The 21,788-nt window shown below is 37.5% G+C and overlaps 1 protein-coding gene across 11 annotated transcripts in view; it reads left to right on the top strand.

Moving 5' to 3' along the window:
• Positions 1–21,788, top strand: part of Nt5b (5' nucleotidase B) — a 163,202-nt gene that overhangs the window by 104,301 nt on the left and 37,113 nt on the right. The gene's annotated exons all lie outside the window — the stretch shown is intronic.

Genomic DNA, 21,788 nt, shown 5'->3' on the forward strand with positions numbered 1-21,788 from the left:
CTCTAGTGTGAGTGAGTTAGTTCTGTTGTTTTAAGATTTCCTGCATTGAAAAAATTATCTTTTATTCATCTCGGTTTGTTTAACTTTCCTTGTTAATGTTTATTCTCTTATTTAGTCTTTTTCGTTGCTTCGTAAGACCAGAATAAGATCATAAGATAATAAGACTTACTGAGAATTTTTACTGTCAAGTGTTTCGTCAGCAACTCAGGCTATAAGCAAAATAGAATGTAAAATAATGTGCATTTTTACCTTGAACTGAAAGCACCATTTGAATTCAGAATACACCTTGACTTGAAAGCACCGTTTGAACTCAGAATACACCTTGAATTGAAAGCACCGTTTAAATTCAGAATACGGCTTGAATTGAAAGCACCGTTTGAATTTAGAATACACCTTGAATTGAAAGCACAGTTTGAATTCAGATTACACCTTAAATTGAAAGCACAGTTTGAATTCAGAATTCGGCTTGAATTGAAAGCACAGTTTGAATTCAGAATACACCTTGAATTGAAAGCACAGTTTGAATTCAGAATACGGCTTGAATTGAAAGCACAGTTTGAATTCAGAATACGGCTTGAATTGAAAGCACAGTTTGAATTTAGAAAACGGCTTGAATTGAAAGAACAGTTTGAATTTAGAAAACGGCTTGAATTGAAAGCACATTTTCAATTCAGAATGCAGCTTGAAATCAAAACTTACTTATATATAAGTGTACATTTACTTCACAACGCAATTTGAATTGAAACGCTAGTTTGAATCTGAAGCAAAGAATCCCGGCACAGTTTGTTTAAAAACGCAATACGAAAAAACTAAACATATTTTGAATTTACTGCGAAATACTTTTATCTCTCTCTCTCTCTCTCTCTCTCTCTCTCTCTCTCTAAACCAATCAGGTATATTAATCGATATTCTTCGGCGCTCTTTTTCTGTTTTCAAGCTTTCCTCTCTCTCTCTCTCTCTCTCTCTCTCTCTCTCTCTCTCTCTCTCTCTCTCTCTCTCTCTCTCTCTCTCTCTCTCTTTCTAAGTCACCAAATGTCAGGTATATTAGATTTTATTCTCTCTCTCTCTCTCTCAATAGTAACTTGAGTTCAAATGATCCAGTAGGCCACGCATGTCATCGGCCTTCAGCCTTTGTAATCAGTTCGACTTAGGTTTGTTTTTTGCGTTATCAAGTGCACATGCGCATTGCTGTTTTTGAGAATTCTTGAATTAATGGGATGACGTCACGAACCACATTATATTCCTGAATTCTCTCTCTCTCTCTCTCTCTCTCTCTAAGTCACTGAATATCAGCCATATTAGTTTTTATTCTCTCTCTCTCTCTCTCTCTCTCTCTAAATCTGTCAGGTATATTAATTGTTATTCTTCGGCACTCATTTTTCTGTTTTAAATCTCTCTCTCTCTCTCTCTCTCTCTCTCTCTCTCTCTCTCTCTCTCTCTCTCTCTGTAGGTCACTGAATATCAGCCACATTAGTTTTTATTCTCTTTTATTCTCTCTCTCTCTCTCTCTCTCTCTCTCTCTCTCTCTCTCTCTCTCTCTCATCAGGTATATTAATTGTTATTCTTCGGCGCGCTTTTTCTGTTTTTAACTTTCCTCTCTCTCTCTCTCTCTCTCTCTCTCTCTCTCTCTTTTTTTGCAAAGAGTGCTGTAACTACATAAGAAAGATTTCGTGTTGATTTAATCTTGAAAAGGTGTTATTTTCAGTCAAGTTTACACAGGTGTGATATTAAAAACACTTCGGCTTCCTACATTAATATACTTCTGTCGTTTACCTTCTGAATATAAATGAGCGCATCTTTGCTTCTATAAAAGAAGAAAAGGTATTCAATACAAGCGTTTGTATGTGTGTATGCATGCGTACTTTTATATCTAATTATAAAGGATAAACAAGTTCGAAATTGCTGGTTTTTTTAGCATTATTATTATTATTATTATTCATATTATTATTATTATTATTATTATTATGATGATAGGTTCACAATTATATAGTAAATGTATTACTATGTATTTGTTTGTTTGACATAGTAATACATTTACTATATAATTGTGATTTTATTACACAGATTGTTTTCATGAAATTGTGAATCTCCTATTATTATTATTATTATTATTATTATTATTATTATTATTATTATTATTATTATTATTATTATTATTATTATTATTCCAAATGAAGCACCTGTATATGTAACAATTCATCGTCTATTCCTTATTATTATTATTATTATTATTATTATTATTATTATTATTATTATCGAAAATAAGCACACCTATATATATAACAATTCACCCGTCTATTACCAGCCAGTTCCTCCCCTTCCTTCCCCTCCCTACCCCTTACACTCCCTTTCTCTTCCTCCCTCCTCCTTTCCTCTCTCTCCTCCTCCTCCTCCTCCTCCTCCTCCTCCTCCTCCTCCTCCTCCTTCTTTCCTGGAAAACGGTTTAATTCTTACACATGGGAAAACCAAAACCAAGATAGAAGCACTTGGTGTCTCGGTCGCCATTCGCTTGTTTGTTTGTGCTGGATGTTAGTTTAATATAACTTTATAATTTTATATAAAATTATGTTAAATTAACACCAGTTATAAAATTGTTAAATTAACACCAATTATAAAATTGTTAAATTAACATCAATTATAAAATTGTTAAATTAACATCAACTATAAAATTAGTTAAATTAACACCAAGTATAAAATTGTGTTAAATTATGTTAATTTAACAATTTTATAATTGATGTTAATTTAACATAATTTTGTAATTGGTGTTAATTTAACATAATTTTGTAATTGGTGTTAATTTAACATAATTTTGTAATTGGTGTTAATTTAACATAATTTTATAATTGGTGTTAATTTAACATAATTTTATAATTGGTGTTAATTTAACATAATTTTATAATTGATGTTAGTTTAACATAATTTTATCAGATTTATTGCCCCAGCCTTTATCACAGAAGGACATTTTATGCTGAAAATGCTTCAGTGATTCAGAATAAGATTTTATTAAGCATTGTTGTGTGTTAAATCAAGTGATTTTTGGTATTAATATTTGTACGTTTTAGATAAACGTTAAACTTAGATGTTTTAGAAATGTTAAATTGAGGTGTGGTAGATGATATGTTAAATTTAGATGTTTTAGATATATTAAATTGAGGTGTGTTAGATGTTTTAAATTGAGGTGTGTGAGATGATATTTTAAATCTAGATGTGCTAGATAAGTTAAATTGAGATTTGTTAGATGTGTTAAATTGAGGTGTGTTAGATGTGTTAAATCGAGGTGTATTAGATGAAATTATGTTGAATTTAGATGTGTTAGATATGTTAAATTGAGGTGTGTTAGATGATATGTTAAATTTAGGTGTTTTAGATATATTAAATTGAGGTGTTAGATGTGTTAAATTGAGGTGTGTTAGATGTGTTAAATCTAGATGTGTTAGATATGTTAAATTGAGGTGTGTTAGATGATGTGTTGAATTGAGGTGGTTTAGATATGTTAAATTTAGATTTGTTGGATGAGGAAATGTTATCATGCAACATTTAAACGAGTTAATTAGGATATGAGAACACGTTTAAAGATTTAACAGCTGAGGTACAAAACTTTAACATTTATAACGTTTAATATGAAAAATACATTTTATGATAGCATTTATATAGCATTTTAACATGATGAAGTACTTTTGTAACTGTTAGGTTAATTACTATTCCATTTGTCAATACTTGTTTTTTTTTACATATGTTATTGCAAATAGTATTTGTTAATGTTTCGCATAGAGTAATTAATTCTTTTACTTATTTTTGCGTTTTATATTTGTAGTATTTTATTTGTGAACTTGATTTTCTGTAAGTTTTGTCCTTATGTCAACATTTTATGCCAGTTTTGCTGTTTTTAAATTTACTCTATATTTTTATTCATAGCTATTTTTCCTTTTGATTAGTCATTTTTATATAAGTATTAAATTTATTGTATTTATTGTTGCTTTTGGTTGATAGATGATCACCGCGTCTTTCCAATCCTATTTCTCTTAATGAATTTTGTACGTGATTCGTTTTCTGTTATCTCGTTCCTGAACGTATCTCGTGAAAAACTAAAATGACCTTTATCTGTTTTGTAATCGATCTGAGTCATCACAGCCAGACACACTTGTCGTTTTCCGTTCTGTTTTCGTTCCTGAACGCCACTTTTGAATAAATATGATGACACTAATTTGGAATTAAGTTTGAAGATGTCACCACGATACCCGTATAGATTCCTGTTGTTACTTTTTCTCCTCCTGAACGCGTCTCGAAGATCCGTTGCAACCCTGACATGGTTTGTACTCGTAACGTGTCACCCTTGCAAGGTTTGTGGTACCGTTTTCCGCCTTCCTGCTTCGTCTCCTGAACGCGTCTCTGCAAGATCTGTACGACCTTGATGTGGTTAGCTTATCGTTATCCGTTAATTTTTCTGCTTCCTGAACGCGTCCCGAAGATCCATTGCAACCTTCACATGGTCTGTATTTGTAACTTGTCACCCTTGCGAGGTTTGTGGTACCGTTTTCCGCCGTTCTGCCTTGTCTTTTGAACGCGTCATTGCAAGATCTGTGACGACCTTGATACGGGTTTATACTGTATATATAAAAAAAAAACTATTGAGAGATCTTGGAATGAAGAAAGAGCGGAAGTTTGTGTGTGAGAGAGAGAGAGAGAGAGAGAGAGAGAGAGAGAGAGAGAGAGAGAGAGAGAGAGAGAGGTTACAGTGTTATTGGCTTAGGGGGTATCAGGCTTTAATTGGTGATATCAACACCTGGGTTTATAAGGGCGTGCCTCTAACGCCGTGTGGTTCCCGACGCGGTATTTATTGTTGCTATTTATTTTCGGTGTATTGGTTTATTTTCCTATTAACCCTTCCCAAAACCCCATCCCGCTCCTGCTGATCAGCTAACTGGCTGACGGTGGTCGCAACAGCTGCTGGTTTTTCCCGAACTCATTTTGTCCTTAATTCATTTTTCCTTCGTTCAGTTTTTTGTCAATGTTGCAGTTGCCCCTGGGATGCTGGATTCTTTTCCTATTTAAAGGGCAAGTTCGTCCTCGGTAACTCCTCCTGACTTCGTTCAGTATCCCGGAACCTTCAGCGGTGGATTCGGTGACATTTGCAATGTGTTAAGAGTAAACTAAGGAAGGTTGGGGATTTTTAAGATCGATTCAAGGGCAAATCGGTGTTCGTATGTTGCCCGGATAATTCTATTGCTACTGCTATTTTAAAATTATTGTTATTTTTGTTAATGCTGTTATTTCGATATTGTCTTTTGTCATTACTGTTGTTATGCATACTTTTGTTACTGTTGTTATCAACTGCTGTTTGGGTATAGCCGATGACTGTTTTTATCTTTGTGTGCTTTGTAGTGTCTTTACGTTGTATATTCCCTGTATATGACCCTGAGCTGAAGTCAAGGATATTATTATTATTATTATAATTATTATTATTATTATTATTATTATTATTATTATTATTATTATTACCAATAAAATAGGATTATGACCTGAAAACAGGTAGACCCCACCTAATAGAACACGAATTAATATGTGAAAATTAAAGAACACCATTAACCAGATAAGTTCTCCCCCTTCCCACTTCTTAAATATAATTTTAAACTGATATAGAAATTAAAGGAATTTATCCTTAACCGCTTAAGTTTCCTCAAACCGTGGAAGGTCTCTTTTGTCTATGGAAACTATAATTATTCAAAAGAACATGAGTTAATATAGAAATTAAAGAAGAATACTCTTAACCGGATTGGACATCTTCCCTTCCACTTCTTAAATAGAATCTTAAGTTAATATAAAAAGGAAATTAATATAAAATTCAAGAAAATTGTTCTTAACCTCATAAGTCATTTTCCCCACTACTTAAAGTGAATGCTAAGTTAAAAATTGTATTAGGACACCTTTAACCAGACGAGTCATCTAACCTCCCATTTCTTAAATAGAATTTGAAGTTAATATAAAAACAAAAGGAAATTAACCTTAACCGCGTAAGTCACCTCGATCCGTGGTAGGTCCCTTTTTGTCCATGAAAGCTATAATTATTCAAAAGAACATGAGTTAATATAAAAATTAAGGGAGCAGACCCTTACCCGGATAAAACATCTTCCCCTCCACTTCTTAAACAGAATTTAAAAGTTAATAAAAACAACAAAAAGGAAATTACCCTTAACCGCATAAGTCACCTCGATCCGTGGGAGGTCTCGCCTTGTCTATTAAAGCGATCATGTCAATATCTTCCGCGAGATCTGACGCACAAGTTTATTTATTTGTTTGCTTGGCGTCATGTTTTTGCCGTTCCCGCTGCTGCCTCTGCCTTTGCTTTTTATAGATGAAAGGACGCGCGGAATGTATATTTAGACATGCTCTTACGGCGTGGATGTATTAATAAATTCAGGGACGGCTGTAGAATATTTTTAGCAGGTTAATTTTTCATGCGGGTGTATTTATCGCGGTCATATTTTCCCCGCTGTCTCGCGGTTATCTGCCTCGGAAGTGTTTTTTTTTTAAATGATTGATAAGCAAATTAGACATCAGTCATAGAGTGTTCAGATGACATTTGAGGTTTTTCCGAACTCTTTTAAGTGACTTATGTTGTCAAGATTGAAAAACTGTCTTAACTTTAAATCGCAGTAGGTTTTTTTTTTCTATTTTTGTTAATTTATAGGATTTCCGACGTGGATACTTTTTTTGTTTTTGTTTTCTGCAAAAGAAAACTTGTCCAGCTTTGTCTGTCCGTCCGCACCTTATTGTGTCCGCACTATTTTCTGTCCGCACTTTTCCTGCCACCCCCCATCAGATCTTAAAATCTACTGAGGCTAGAGGGCTGCAAAGTGGTATGTTGATCATCCACCCTCCAATCATCAAACATACCAAATTGCAGCCCTCTAATCTCAGTAGTTTTTATTTTGCTTAAGGTTAAAGTTAGCCATAATCGTGCTTTTGGCAACGATATAGGATAAACCACCACCGGGCCGTGGTTAAAGTTTCATGGTCCACGGCTCTTACAGCATTATACCGAGACCACCGAAAGATAGCGGCTGTACAGAAAACTCGATTGCGCCGAAGAAACTTCGGCCCATTTTTTACTTGTTTGATTTTTGGTAATGAGCTTAAATTTATATTGAACAATTCAAAAAGTCATGAATTGACCAAGCAGGTTTACCGAGTTTGTCATTAAAAAGAAAATTAAAATGATTATGAATGGAGTTGTACTACTGTAGAATAGCATTGTTAAGACAAAGATGGCAAGATAAAACGAAGCTAAAGTCTTAGCAAAAGAAAGGAAATTAAAGAAAGATTATTTAAATTAATGGCAAATAACTCCTTGGTCTTGGAGCCATCTTTGAGGAATACTTTGAAAATGGAATTGTGCGGAAAGTTTTATTTATACATAACCTTTTTTTATAGTTACTTAGTCATGTTTTAGGTTAAATTTTTCTTGGGCTCTCTCCAGGGGAGAGAGAGAGAGAGAGAGAGAGAGAGAGAGAGAGAGAGAGAGAGAGAGAGAGAGAGAGAGAGAGAGAGAGGCTTATTAAAAATCAGTAGAATAAATGACATCAATAAAAGTGAGTAAACATAAAAAGGACTTGAGAGAGAGAGAGAGAGAGAGAGAGAGAGAGAGAGAGAGAGAGAGAGAGAGGCTTATTAAAAATCAGTAGAATAAATGACATCAATAAAAGTGACTAAACATAAAGGACTTGAGAGAGAGAGAGAAAGGTACAGTTAACTTTAGCTGTCATTCATGCTTTAAGTTGATCTTGTCTCGGGGTTAACGAGAGAGAGAGAGAGATACAGTTAACTTTTATCTGTCATTCATGCTTTTAAGTTCACTGGAGAGAGAGAGAGAGAGAGAGAGAGAGAGAGAGAGAGAGAGAGACTTGGCTAATTTAAGGACCCAGGCAATAACAGTCAATATCAAGTGCCATGTCAATTCTTTTACGACTTTTTTTTTCCCCGATCGAAATTTGATAAAAGGTGGAGGGCGTGAACTTAGATACCAGCCTTGAACTTTCTACTGTTAAAAAAAAAAAAAAAAAAAAAAACCATCGATCGGATACACGAGTTGTTACACCTCTCTCTCTCTTCTCTCTCTCTCTCTCTCTCTTTCTCTCTCTCTTCTCTTCTCTTTCTTCTCTCTCTCTCTCTGTTTATTTAATGTTAGTTGAAGGTTTTCTGTCATAAATTGTGTTGTGTGTGTGTATAATATGCTCGCTTTCCGAAGGAGAGAGAGAGAGAGAGAGAGAGAGAGAGAGAGAGAGAGAGAGAGAGAGAGAGAGAGAGAGAGCTGAATTGTAGGTGAGACATTTGCAGATAACTTACAGAGAGAGAGAGAGGGGAGAGGGAGAGAAAAAGAGAGAGAGAAAGAGAACTGAACTGAGGGTAAGATATTCTCCACATTACTTCCATGAGAGAGAGAGAGAGAGAGAGAGAGAGAGAGAGAGAGAGAGAGAGAGAGAGAGAGAGAGAGAGAGCTGAATTGTAGGTAAGACATTGTTCAGATAATTTACACAGGAGAGAGAAAGAGAGATAGGAAAAAAGAGAGCTGAACTGAAGGTAAGATATTCTCCACATTACTTCCATGAGAGAGAGAGAGAGAGAGAGAGAGAGAGAGAGACTCATCGATAGTGTAATCGGTATCACGAGTCTTTTTTGTAGTAATGTGTTTATTGGTAATGTTGCTCATTGTAGTTTCTTCAGCTTGAAATAAGTACTTTGCTGTATATTTTCAGCATTAAACGAACCTCTTGTATTATTATTATTATTATTATTATTATTATTATTATTATTATTATTATTATTATTATTATTATTATTATTATTATTATTACTGGAGAAACAAATCCACAGTTATGTATAGGTACATATATTTAAAGAAAAATCTTTACTGATAGCTTTCGGGAATCTGTTCGATTGAAAAGGGGAATCGAAGTTTCCCGAAAGCTATCTTTACAGGTTTTTCTTTAAATATATGTACATAAACATAACTGTGGATTTGTTTCTCCATTGTAAGACTCGTGTTACTATGAGTATTATTTAATTATTATTATTATTATTAGTCATCCTGAGGAAGTTGTGCAATAAGAACCTCAAAAGATTGAATGCATTACTACGCTAAAACAATTCTCCTTCTATTTGACTAATTTATCTGTATTTTTATCTATTTATTAGTTCATTTATCTTTGTTTCTTTTCTGATAACTGATTCCTCTTTTTATATTTGCTAGTACCTTCTGTACCTTCTTTCAGATGAACACCATATTCTTTGGAAGCTTGAATTTGAAGTCATTGGCCCCTTTGGTGGGCTTGTTCCATATAAATAGGGTTCATCTTATGAAAAAGGATAAAAAACTATTATTATTATTATTATTATTATTATTATTATTATTATTATTATTATTATTATTATTATTATTATTATTCTCTTTCCGTATTTCCTGTTATCCTCTCTAACTCCTTTCAAGTGAACTCCATATTCTTTGGAAGCTTGAATTTCAAGTCACTGGCCACTTTGGTCTTTTTTTCACGAATAGGGGGTTTATCGTCTGAATAATGATGATAAAATATTATTATTATTATTATTATTATTATTATTATTATTAATCCGTCATTGATGGACTGAATAAGCATAGAGACTTAGACACTAAGACCCCCAGTAACAAAAAGGGGCGATAAGGCGTTAATGATCTTCAAAAACTCTCGTAATGGAACGGAGGTAATGTAGCAACGATAACTCCTGTTATCTTTACGAAGGAATGTAGTTGTTGTTCACTGTTATCAGTTTTATCGGGCTGGGGGTCTTATGATGTCTTATTGTGTCTTATGTCTAGTTCCTCATTGGATGGGCCGATACCGTACTCGGCTAGCACTCTCCTAGGCCCGCGTTGGATTTTCCGACCGGCCCATGAAGAATTAGAGGAGTTTATTTCTGGTGATGGAAATTCATTTCTCGGTATAATGTGGTTCGGGTTCCACAATAAGCCGTAGGTCCCGTTGCTAGGTAACCAGTTGGTTCTTAGCCACGTAAAATAAGTCTAATCCTTCGGGCCAGCCCTAGGAGAGCTGTTAATCAGCTCATTGGTCTGGTTAAACTAAGGTAGACTTTTTTTGTGTGTGTTATATCTTGAAGAGGACGGGAACTTAATTTGTATTGGGTTTATGCATAGGCATTTGTAGTGTTAAGAGAATTTTTTAAATTTTGATTTTTTCTTCTCCAGATTCTGAGATCATTTGTCAAGAATGGATATATCTATATGCACATGTATATATATATAAAATATATATATATATGTATGTATATATGTATATAAATTTATATATATTTATATAAATAAAGAAATAAAATTATTTGTCTTTTCCTATGGAATTTTGGATGAGGCTGCTAGCCCCATTACTTGTAAACCCCGGTTGCGATCCACACATTTGTCTAACTACCAGGTACTTCACTCGTAACTAAGATCGCCTACCTCGCTGCCCTCGTCCAAGATTCGAACTTGGGAGAGTTAATAATTACTCAGTTGGTCTGTTAAAACAGTTATATAAAAATTATCATAAAACACATTTTTTCAAAATTTGCTTAACGTGAAAAGTTAATCTTTAATCCACGGAACACCCGCGAGGCTACACCACCCCACATTGCTCTGTTCTGTGAGCCGCTCAACCGATCCTCCTACAATCTTCTTTCTTTAAATGGGCGTTTTGACGCTTATTTTCGGAATAATCCAGTTATTTTCCGTATTTCATTTTTCCAGCTGAATGGTAACACCTGTCAAGCCGCCGCTTTTGTATTGCTAGGCTTCAGAACTTCATTCCTGCTTCCGTTTTTCTTTAATGGTGAAATTTATCGCTTCTTTTTCATGGCAAAACCCACTCTTATATCATCCTCTTACGATTTCTAGTTCGAGCATGGGCTACCAAAGGGCATTAGGTTGCCCATCCCGTCGGCCTTCGCTCTTTGACAAAATAAAGCTAATGTATAATCGGCCGTGAGGCTAACAGAGCGCGCTCATGCTGACGTCACGTGTTTATTTGGGCAATGAAAGACGCCCATTGTGACTCATCCCTACAGTAGCAGCTGTAATGAGACCGGTACAAAGGTTTCATGTAATAGGGGACGACCTTTGAGAGAGAGAGAGAGAGAGAGCTTATGAATAGTTTCATCCTAATGGAGAGAGAGAGAGAGAGAGAGAGAGAGAGAGAGAGAGAGAGAGAGAGAGAGAGAGAGAGAGAGAGAGCTTATGAATAGTTTCATCCTAATGGAGAGAGAGAGAGAGAGAGAGAGAGAGAGAGAGAGAGAGAGAGAGAGAATTTTAAGAATAGTTTCATCCTAAGAGAGAGAGAGAGAGAGAGAGAGAGAGGGAGGTATCTTATGAATAGTTTCATCCTAATGGAGAGAGAGAGAGAGATTTTATCATGAATATCTCATGAGTATTTTCATCCTAATGGAGAGAGAGAGAGAGAGAGAGAGAGAGAGAATTTTATTATGAATATCTCATGAGTATTTTCATCCTAATGGAGAGAGAGAGAGAGAGAGAGAGAATTTTATTATGAATATCTCATGAGTATTTTCATCCTAATGGAGAGAGAGAGAGAGAGAGAGAGAGAGAGAGAGAGAGAAAGAGAGAGAGATCTTATGAATAGTATCATCCTAATGGGGGAGAGAGAGAGAATTTTATTATGAATATCTTATGAGTATTTTCATCCTAATGGAGAGAGAGAGAGAGAGAGAGAGAGAGAGAGAGAGAGAGAGAGAGAGAGAGAGAGAGAGAGAGAGAGAGAGAGAGAGGGGGCGGGGGGCGTACCCTGTGGCGTTGGTGGACTTCGATTTCTGATACGGTATCACCCCGCGGCTATCGACGTAATTTGTCTTATTGACAGCTTTATCCGGCGTCGTCGAAGTAACTTCCTTGATGCAGTTTTATTTAATGTTTGTTTAAGCAATTGAATGAATAAAAACAAACGCGTTTGTAATGCGTACCGTTGTTCAGTTTGTGGTTCTAAATTACGTGTGTTTTTCCCTTTTTTTTTTAATTTAAATTCACCTTGATGGGATGTTTTGAATGCAGTTATACACTATCTATCTTTCGATATGTCTACCGACCTATCTACTTATCTATATATTTAAATATATATATATATATATATATATATATATATATATATATATATATATATATATATATATATATATATATATATATATATATATAGATATATATATATACAGAAAGAGAGAGAGAGAGAGAGAGAGAGAGAGAGAGAGAGAATTTTATTATGAATCTCTTATGAATAGTTTCATCCTAATGGAGAGAGAGAGAGAGAGAGAGAGAGAGAGAGAGAGAGAGAGAGAGAGAGAGAGAGAGAGAGAAAGGTCGATCTTATGAACAGTTTCATCCTTAAGGCGCGCGCCAGAGAGAGAGAGAGAGAGAGAGAGAGAGAGAGAGAGAGAGAGAGAGATCATATGAATAGTTTCATCTTGAGAGAGAGAGAAATGATCAACACACAATCACGCGTGGAACAGAAACAAATGAGCCTAGTGTGCAGCGCCCTTGCCTTTCAACTGAGGAGAGACCTGGTTCGATCCTGATGCGAGTCAGAAATTTATATATCCGAGTCTCGCGTGTCGGGTAGAGGTGAATTTGGCAGTGTGTAGGTGGGTTTGGCGTGATGCTGATGAGCTGGTGCGTCGATGTACGAAGCGGTTAATGATTTAGAAGCTTTCTGCTCCCGGTGATCAATAGGCAGTTCAACAGTTGAAGTGTAAATGTGGCAGTGACAGTAGTGTTTGTTTATCTCAAGAGGCATCCAACTGTTAAGGGAATGTGCAGTTTGATAGATCTCTAAGTCATTCTGTTTTGATTAATTATGGTAAATGATTAATCATTATCTGCTATTGTCACTACAAATTATAGAACTCACTCCTAATTGTTTTTTTAAAAGCGAGAATTGCGTTGGTTTTCCATGAAGGCGCTACAGCTACAGCTGATTAGGATTAAAATCCTTGTCTCTTGTTGGCTTTGTAAATAGAGACATGTATCTGAAATGCTGTGGTTACTGACTGCCTTTCTTCAGTCTAGCTGTCCAACCCCTCTAGCTGTTAGTTAATGCAGCTGTTGGGTTTTCTCCCACTTTAGATCCTAATGCTTCATCTTTAATTTGTGGATCTTTATCTTGCTGTCCAACCACTCCAACTCCACCTTTTCGGTGTCTTAAGAGCTGACTGGCCGAAAGCGCCCCAGTGGTGGATTTGACGGCCTAAATTTCATAAAAGTTAAAACCTGTGTGTGTATGGGAACGCCGACAGATCAAGCGACTCTCTGTTTTTGACTACTTATAGGAAGCAGTAGATTCACCTGTCTAAAGAGGTAACGTTATACGAATTATGATAAACAGGAGATTGAAAGAAAAAAAAAAAATTGCGGACCTTTGCGCCTGAAGACAGAGCAGTTACCATAACCTACCCTAGCAGTCTGAGAACTGCTTATCTCTATTCATTAAGTGTAGATGTAATATGGTCCCTTGAGATTACCTAACAGAATATTGATTTATCTTCGGCTTTTCTCGAAGTCTACTTAATGAACACAATAACCGCTCAGCCGCTCAGGTGTAACACCACTTCATTATGGCTTACGTAGGCTTTGTTTTTATGCAGGCGTTGTGTGGAGGTTGGGAAATCGAGAATCCTGCTTCTCAGTCAGTTGGGAAATCGAGAATCCTTCTCCTCAGTCAGTCGGGAAATAGCGAATCCTTCCTCTTAGTCAGTTGGGAAATCGAGAATCCTTCTCCTCAGTCAGTTGGGAACTCGAGAATCCTTCTCCTCAGTCAGTTGGGAAATCGAGAATCCTTCTCCTCAGTCAGTTGGGAAATCGAGAATCCTTCTCCTCAGTCAGTTGGGAAATCGAGAATCCTTCTCCTCAGTCAGTTGGGAAATCGAGAATCCTTCTCCTCAGTCAGTTGGGAAATCGAGAACCCTTCTCAGTCAGTGGGGAAATCGAGAATCCTTCTCCTCAGTCAGTTGGGAAATCGAGAATCCGTCTCCTCAATCAGTTGGGAAATCGAGAATCCTTCTCCTCAGTTAGTTGGGAAATCGAGAATCCTTCTCCTCAGTCAGTTGGGAACTCGAGAATCCTTCTCCTCAGTCAGTTGGGAACTCGAGAATCCTTCTCCTCAGTCAGTTGGGAAATCGAGAATCCTTCCCTCCAGTCAGCTGGAATTCGAGAATCCTTCTCCTCAGTCAGTTGGGAAATCGAGAATCCGTCTCCTCAATCAGTTGGGAAATCGAGAATCCTTCTCCCTCAGTTAGTTGGGAAATCGAGAATCCTTCCTCCCTCAGTCAGTTGGGAACTATAAATCCTTTCTCCTCAGTCAGTTGGGAACTCGAGAATCCTTCTCCTCAGTCAGTTGGGAACCGAGAATCCTTCTCCTCAGTCAGTTGGAACTCGAGAATCCTTCTCCTCAGTCAGCTGGGAAATCGAGAATCCTTCTCCTCAGTCAGTTGGAACTCCGAGAATCCTTCTCCTCAGTCAGTTGGGGAAATCGAGAATCCTTCTCCTCAGTCAGTTGGGAAATCGAGAATCCTTCTCCTCAGTCAGTTGGGAAATCGAGAATCCTTCTCCTCAGTCAGTTGGGAAATCGAGAATCCTTCTCCTCAGTCAGTTGGGAACTCGAGATTCCTTATCCTCAGTTGGGAAATCGAGAATCCTTCTCCTCAGTCAGTTGGGAACTCGAGATTCCTTATCCTCAGTTGGGAAATCGAGAATCCTTCTCCTCAGTCAGTTGGGAACTCGAGAATCCTTCTCCTCAGTCAGTTGGGAAATCGAGAATCCTTCTCCTCAGTCAGTTGGGAAATCGAGAATCCTTCTCCTCAGTTAGCTGGGAAATCGAGAATCCTTCTCCTCAGTCAGTTGGGAACTCGAGAATCCTTCTCCTCAGTCAGTTGGGAAATCGAGAATCCTTCTCCTCAGTCAGTTGGGAACTCGAGAATCCTTCTCCTCAGTCAGTTGGGAAATCGAGAATCCTTCTCCCTCAGTCAGTTGGGAACTCGAGAATCCTTCTCCTCAGTCAGTTGGGAACTCGAGAATCCTTTCTCCTCAGTCAGTTGGGAAATCGAGAATCCTTCTCCTCAGTCAGTTGGGAACTCGAGAATCTTTTCTCCTCAGTCAGTTGGGAAATCGAGAATCCTTCTCCTCAGTCAGTTGGGAAATCGAGAATCCCTTCTCCTCAGTCAGTTGGGAACTCCGAAAATCCTCCACTCCTCAGTCAGTTGGGAAATCGAAATCCTTCTCCTCAGTCAGCTGGGAAATCGAGAATCCTTCTCCTCAGTCGGTTGGGAACTCGAGAATCCTTCTCCTCAGTCAGTTGGGAAATCGAGAATCCTTTCTCCTCAGTCAGCTGGGAAATCGAGATTCCTTTCTCCTCAGTCAGTTGGGAACTCGAGAATCCTTCTCCTCAGTCAGTTGGGAAATCGAGAATTCTCCTCAGTCAGTTGGGAACTCGAGAATCCTTCTCCTCAGTCAGTTGGGAAATCGAGAATCCTTCTCCTCAGTCAGCTGGGAAATCGAGAATCCTTCTCCTCAGTCAGTTGGGAACTCGAAATCCTTCTCAGTCAGTCAGTTGGGAACTCGAAAATCCTTCTCCTCAGTCAGTTGGGAACTGAGAATCCTTCTCCTCAGTCAGTTGGGAACTCGAGAATCCTTCTCCTCAGTCAGTTGGGAAATCGAGAATCCTTCTCCTCAGTCAGCTGGGAAATCGAGAATCCTTCTCCTCAGTCAGTTGGGAACTCGAGAATCCTTCTCCTCAGTCAGTTGGGAAATCGAGAATCCTTCTCCTCAGTCAGTTGGGAACTCGAGAATCCTTCTCCTCAGTCAGTTGGGAACTCGAGAATCCTTCTCCTCAGTCAGTTGGGAAATCGAGAATCCTTCTCCTCAGTCAGTTGGGAACTCGAGAATCCTTCTCCTCAGTCAGTTGGGAAATCGAGAATCCTTCTCCCCAGTCAGTTGGGAACTCGAGATTTCTTCTCCTCAGTCAGTTGGGAACTCGAGAATCCTTCTCCTCAGTCAGTTGGGAAATTGAGAATCCTTCTCCTCAGTCAGCTGGGAAATCGAGAATCCTTCTCCTCAGTCAGTTGGGAACTCGAGAATCCTTCTCCTCAGTCAGTTGGGAACTCGAGAATCCTTCTCCTCAGTCAGTTGGGAAATCGAGAATCCTCCTCCTCAGTCAGTTGGGAAATCGAGAATCCTTCTCCTCAGTCAGTAAACTGTTTCCCTCATGCTGTGTACCAAAGGGTAGTGCCGTCAGTGCACCTCGCGTGGTGCACTGTAGGCATTACCAAAGGTTCTTTGCAGCGTCCCTTCGGCCCCTAGCTGCAACTCCTTTCATTCCTTTTACTGTACCTCCATGCATATTATCTCTTCCATCTTTCTATCCAGCCTCTCAATAATTGTTTCATAGTGCAGCTTGTGAGGTTTTCCTCCTGTTACACCTTTCGAACCTACCTGCTCTCAACTTCCCTTTCAGCGCTGAATGACCTAGTAGGTCCCAGCACTTGCCCTTTGGCCTAATCTCTGTATATTCCTCGAACCTCTACGAGACGAAGAGGAATCGAAGAAAGAATTACACAACCCGGTGAAAGTGTTGTAGTGTGACTTTCAAAGGGTAGCGAGAGATGCTAATACATGATCCACGAAGCAAGTGCTTTTTAGTCCTTAGTCACCGCGCAAACTAGACGAGAGTGACTCTCGGGGCAACAGTATCTAGCGACCTTGGGCTGCACAAAGAATTCCACATCATGATCTTTCCTGTGTGACTCAGAATCACGTCCTTAACATTTGTAGAGCAAGAATGCTGGTCTTGCATGACTGGCCAATTTTTTTCTTCCTCCTCCTTCCTCCTCCTCCTCCTCCTCCTCCTCCTCCTCCTCCTCCTCCTCCTCACTTTCAGTTAAAAGGTTTAGGTTAAGATTTAACCTTTGTGGCTTCTATGGAAGGTTATGGGGGTATTTGAAAGTTAAAGTAGCTTTGAGTTAAAAAAAAATGTGGTCAACTCTTTATTACCGTAAAACAATTCTCCTTTTATTTTATTCATTTACATGGATTTTTATCTGTTTGCTTATTTCTTTTCTAATAAACTGGCCGCCTCTTTCTTTTATCCAATTACTTTTTGTTTCTTCTTTCCAATGAATACCATATAATAATAATAATAATAATAATAATAATAATAATAATAGTTACGCATCATACGACGCCTTTCCCCTACCTTGTAAAATATATATTTCGGCAACTGTCTGATTTTTCTCTTTAATGAGGCGAAGGAAAAGTTGTTAAATGGTCGGTTTGTTTCTTACGTTCGAGTGAATGTGGTGTCTGGTTTTTCCAGCAATTTCTCTCCTGGACATAAGTTTGTGGTGAGGTAAATGAATCGTCAAGTACAAATCACTGAGAGAGAGAGAGAGAGAGAGAGAGAGAGAGAGAGAGAGAGAGAGAGAGAGAGAGAGAGAGAGAGAGAGAGAGAGAGAGAGGATGCTAAAATAAGACTGAAAAATTTGTAAGCACAATAACTTCTCGAGGAAATTTTCTGTAAGGCTTAATAGAATGCTAGCCTGAAGTCTTGTGTATACAGACAGACTCTTTAAAGAAGCAAGACAAGACTCTCATTAGGATCTATTCATAAGATTCTCTCTCTCTCTCTCTCTCTCTCATTAGATGAAAACTATTCATAAGATCTCTCTCTCTCTCTCTCTCTCTATAAGATCTTCTCTTATTAGATGAAGCTATTCATAAGATTTCTCTCTCTCTCTCTCTGGGATGAAGATCTCTCTCTCTCTGCTCTCTCTCTCAATATGAAACTATTCATAAGATCTCTCTCTCTCATTAGGATGAGCTATTCATAAGATCTCTCTCTCTCTCTCTCTCTCTCTCTCTTTCAGGACAGTATACATTGTACTACCTGCCTGAAATACTTGGATACATGGAACGGGAAGTGGGTGGGAGTGGAGGGAGGGGTTGGGAGCAATGCTTTGGAATGGGGGGAGGGGATGTATATCTGCTGCCCACTCCAGGTTTTGGAAATGAGAATAGTGCTCAGGCGGTGGGGAGGTGTTGGCCCTGAAAGGTTTCAAGCATCCATTTAAGGGGGAGGAGGCTGAAAGTTGCGGAGTCGGGAGAAAGGCAGCAGGTTCCAGGAATTCTGGAATTCGCTTATTGCGATTCCAGGCAGAGAGAGAGAGAGAGAGAGAGAGAGAGAGAGAGAGAGAGAGAGAGAGAGAGAGAGAGAGAGTAAACGATTATCTTTGTAATTTATTTACTTCCAGGGCCACGAGAATCAATGCTGACAAGAAGAGGGATACTCTACTGAAGAGGGGGATATGGTGGCCCTGTTCCACCCTGGGCTGCAGAAAACCCTATTCTTCTTCAGAAGAGGATCTCTTGGTCAGCATTGGACCTTGTCTACGAGGAGGACTTCATGTACAACAGAAGGAAGGACCTTAAGGTCCACTAGAAGAAGGACTTCCATGTCCAACAGAAGGACTTCCAGGACCTTAAGGTCTACTAGAAGGACTTCCATGTCCAACAGAAGGACTTCCAGGACCTTTAGGTCTACTAGAAGGACTTCCATGTCCAACAGAAGGACTTCCAGGACCTTAAGGTCTACTGAAGGACTTCCATGTCCCAACAGAAGGACTTCTAGGCCACTGTCATCAATAACCAATCTATGTCCATCAGCCAGGGTCTGATTTTTGGCTCATCGGTATCAAACGGGGAGAATGCTCGGCAGTATTTTTTCGGGTAGGTATATGTCTATAGTGTTAGAAAACATATGATAGCATTGTGGCAAGTTGTAGCTTTATATGTGTTATCTCCTATATATATAAACCACACCGTGATTTATATACAATCATGAAGCTACAAAATGTTTAATATCCAATTCACGCTACTTCGGGAATATCCCCGATGGGGAATTATCACCGAAGGGGAATTTCATAAGTGATAAATGGATCATTACCGCCGGGTCTCGATCCCTCGACACGATACTTCCCACGCATTCAAGCGGATTACCATTAGACTGTTTCTTGCTTGTTTACTTCGAAGCTCAGTTCCGAATGACCCTCTCAAGACTCATTTGTATTTACCCAGTGACCCGTTTCTCGTTAAAAAAAAAAAAAAAAGGAATAGACAATCGAATTTTACTGTAATCTTGAATGTTTTTTCTTTATTTTTTTTAATTCGTGGAAAACATTCTGTCGTTAACGAAGCCGCAGTTTTTTTTTACAATCTATGTTTCGTTATAGCCAGTTTTATAGCTTTAATTTGAGACAATGCAGAAAGGAATATTGTCAGGTTTTTCGAATATTTTATTTCCGTGCAAAGACAACTTAGGAAAACATTTTCTTTTTCAAAGATCCGTAAAGCACTTAATTTTACCATTTTTATTTTTATACACACTTTCAATTTATGAAAAGACTAGAAATATGTTTTTTAAATATTTTGTATCCGTGCAAAAGTATTTTTCATTTATTAAAAAAAATTTTCCAAAGACCCTCAAAGCTTTTCATTTTACCATTTTTATTTTCATACACGTTGTTTTCAGTTTATGAAAAGGTAAAATGTATTATAAGTTTCTGAATATTTTATATCCCTGCAAAAGTATTTTTCATTTATGGAAAAAAATTTTTTTTTTCAAAGACTTCAAGGGTTTTCATTTTACCATTTTTATTTTCATAAACGTTTTCGATTTATGAAAAGGCAAGATATATTATAAATTTTTTGATACTTTATATCCATGCAAAAGCAATTTTTGTTTATGAATAAAAAATCTGCTTTTCAAAGACTCTCAACCCCTTTCATTTTACCATTTACTGTATATTTTCATACAAGTTGTTTTAATTAAGTCATTTGTTTATTTTTTAAATCTTAGCCCCCCACCTTCTTCTTTTTCTCAGGTAAAGTGTGTCACAGGGGTCTCATCTCCCCCCCAACACCCGCCCCCTGATCTTATTAGCTGTGGGAATCTTTGGATTTTGTTCAAGGGGAACACCAGCGCTAGCATCACCTTGATACTCGGATCAACTCTGTTTAACTATGTAACTCATTGTAGTTATTTTTGAAAGATCTCGGGCAAAGTTGGGCATTATCGTTTGGCCACTGTGTGTCTGTGGCCTTGAAATTGGCCTCGTATGGCCGCCAGCATGGTAAATGACTTGTGTCGTGTGGTGATGAATTGTACTGTAGATGGATTGTGATAATTGGGAATTGAAAGGCCCCGCACAATAACTCTACGGGAACCTATCGACTAGTTTCATTATACTGACTTAAGAATGCATAGGTTCGGGATCTGTTGGGGTTTTGTTAGGTAACATTGTATACGCACGCGTGTGTGTTTGTGTGTACGTGTGTATGCGGAGAGAGAGAGAGAGAGAGAGAGAGAGAGAGAGAGAGAGAGAGAGAGAGAGAGAGAGAGAGAGAGAGACTGCGTGTGCGTGCGTGTTAGCATGCTTAAGAAACTGACCAAAATATCTCATATTCCTTCACATGAAGTTAAAACTTTACATCACTGAATATGTACTATGTATACATCATATTCTGTGATGTGAATATTTGTATATATGTATATATATATAATATGATATATATATGTATGGGTGTATACTATACAGTATATATATATATATATATATTTATATATGTAAGTGAAATTAACACAAACTACAAACAAAAACAAAAAACAAATAAAGAGAAAATACTAGGAACCATGCCAAAAGTACCCAGGGTTGCATAACGGTAATCAGAATTCCGTACACAGCCATTACGTAAATAAAGAAAAAAACGCTTTCGTCGCTTTGTTCCTTCCCCAGGATCAGCCGGGAATGTCTAACCTGTGCCAATGGCTCGTTAGAATTTGCTCTTGTTTTGTGGAGCAAGGTCTTGGGGTCCCAGAATACCTGTTGTTGCGAGTTTTTTGTGTGCTTTCTGTTTGTGTATGTCTGTGTGTCTGTTTAGGATGCCCCCCTCCCTCCCATCAGCATGGAGACGTGCATGTCTCTCTCTCTCTCTCTCTTCTATATATATATATATATATATGTGGTTGATTTTTATTCTTTGGTCTACTGTAATTTTTTTCTGTCTATAGGCCTAATTTTCCATATGATCTCTCACTTTATCTTTCTATCGGTTTATCTATTTATTCATTCTATCTATCTATCTATATATATGTATATATATGTGTTAACTTTATCACTTACACAATTGTTCTGTGCATTAATATATTACTAACAGACCTCATTAGAACTGGGTATCTTGGATATTTCTGACAATGAGACTGTTAGTCCTAGAGAAAAACCTGTGCAGATACCAAGTTTTAAATGTCCTGTTAGATATACATACAAGTTTTAATGAGGTCCTGTTAGTAATATATATACATTATATATATATATATATATATATATATATATATGTGTATAATATATGTGTGTATAATTATTATTATTGTTAGGATTAATTCTGCATACATGTAGGTCTAATTTTTTATGGAGACCTAATTTCCCACGAAAATGTTTCTTTCCATTTTTAGGTCCTTGCTTTCACACTTAGGCCTAATTTTTATTATAGTCCTAGTGTTCATTTAAAGGATTCATTTTCATTTTGAAATTTTGCAGGAAGAAACAGTATTTTCCAAAAGTGGAAAAATACCACTTGTTTTTGCAAACCATTGCTTTGCCTTTTCATGTACCCTAGCCAGTTCGTATGGTTGGACTTAATTCACCTTTTCCGCATT

Source organism: Macrobrachium rosenbergii, chromosome 1 (assembly GCF_040412425.1).
Source record: "Macrobrachium rosenbergii isolate ZJJX-2024 chromosome 1, ASM4041242v1, whole genome shotgun sequence".
Taxonomy (NCBI): Eukaryota; Metazoa; Arthropoda; class Malacostraca; order Decapoda; family Palaemonidae; genus Macrobrachium; species Macrobrachium rosenbergii.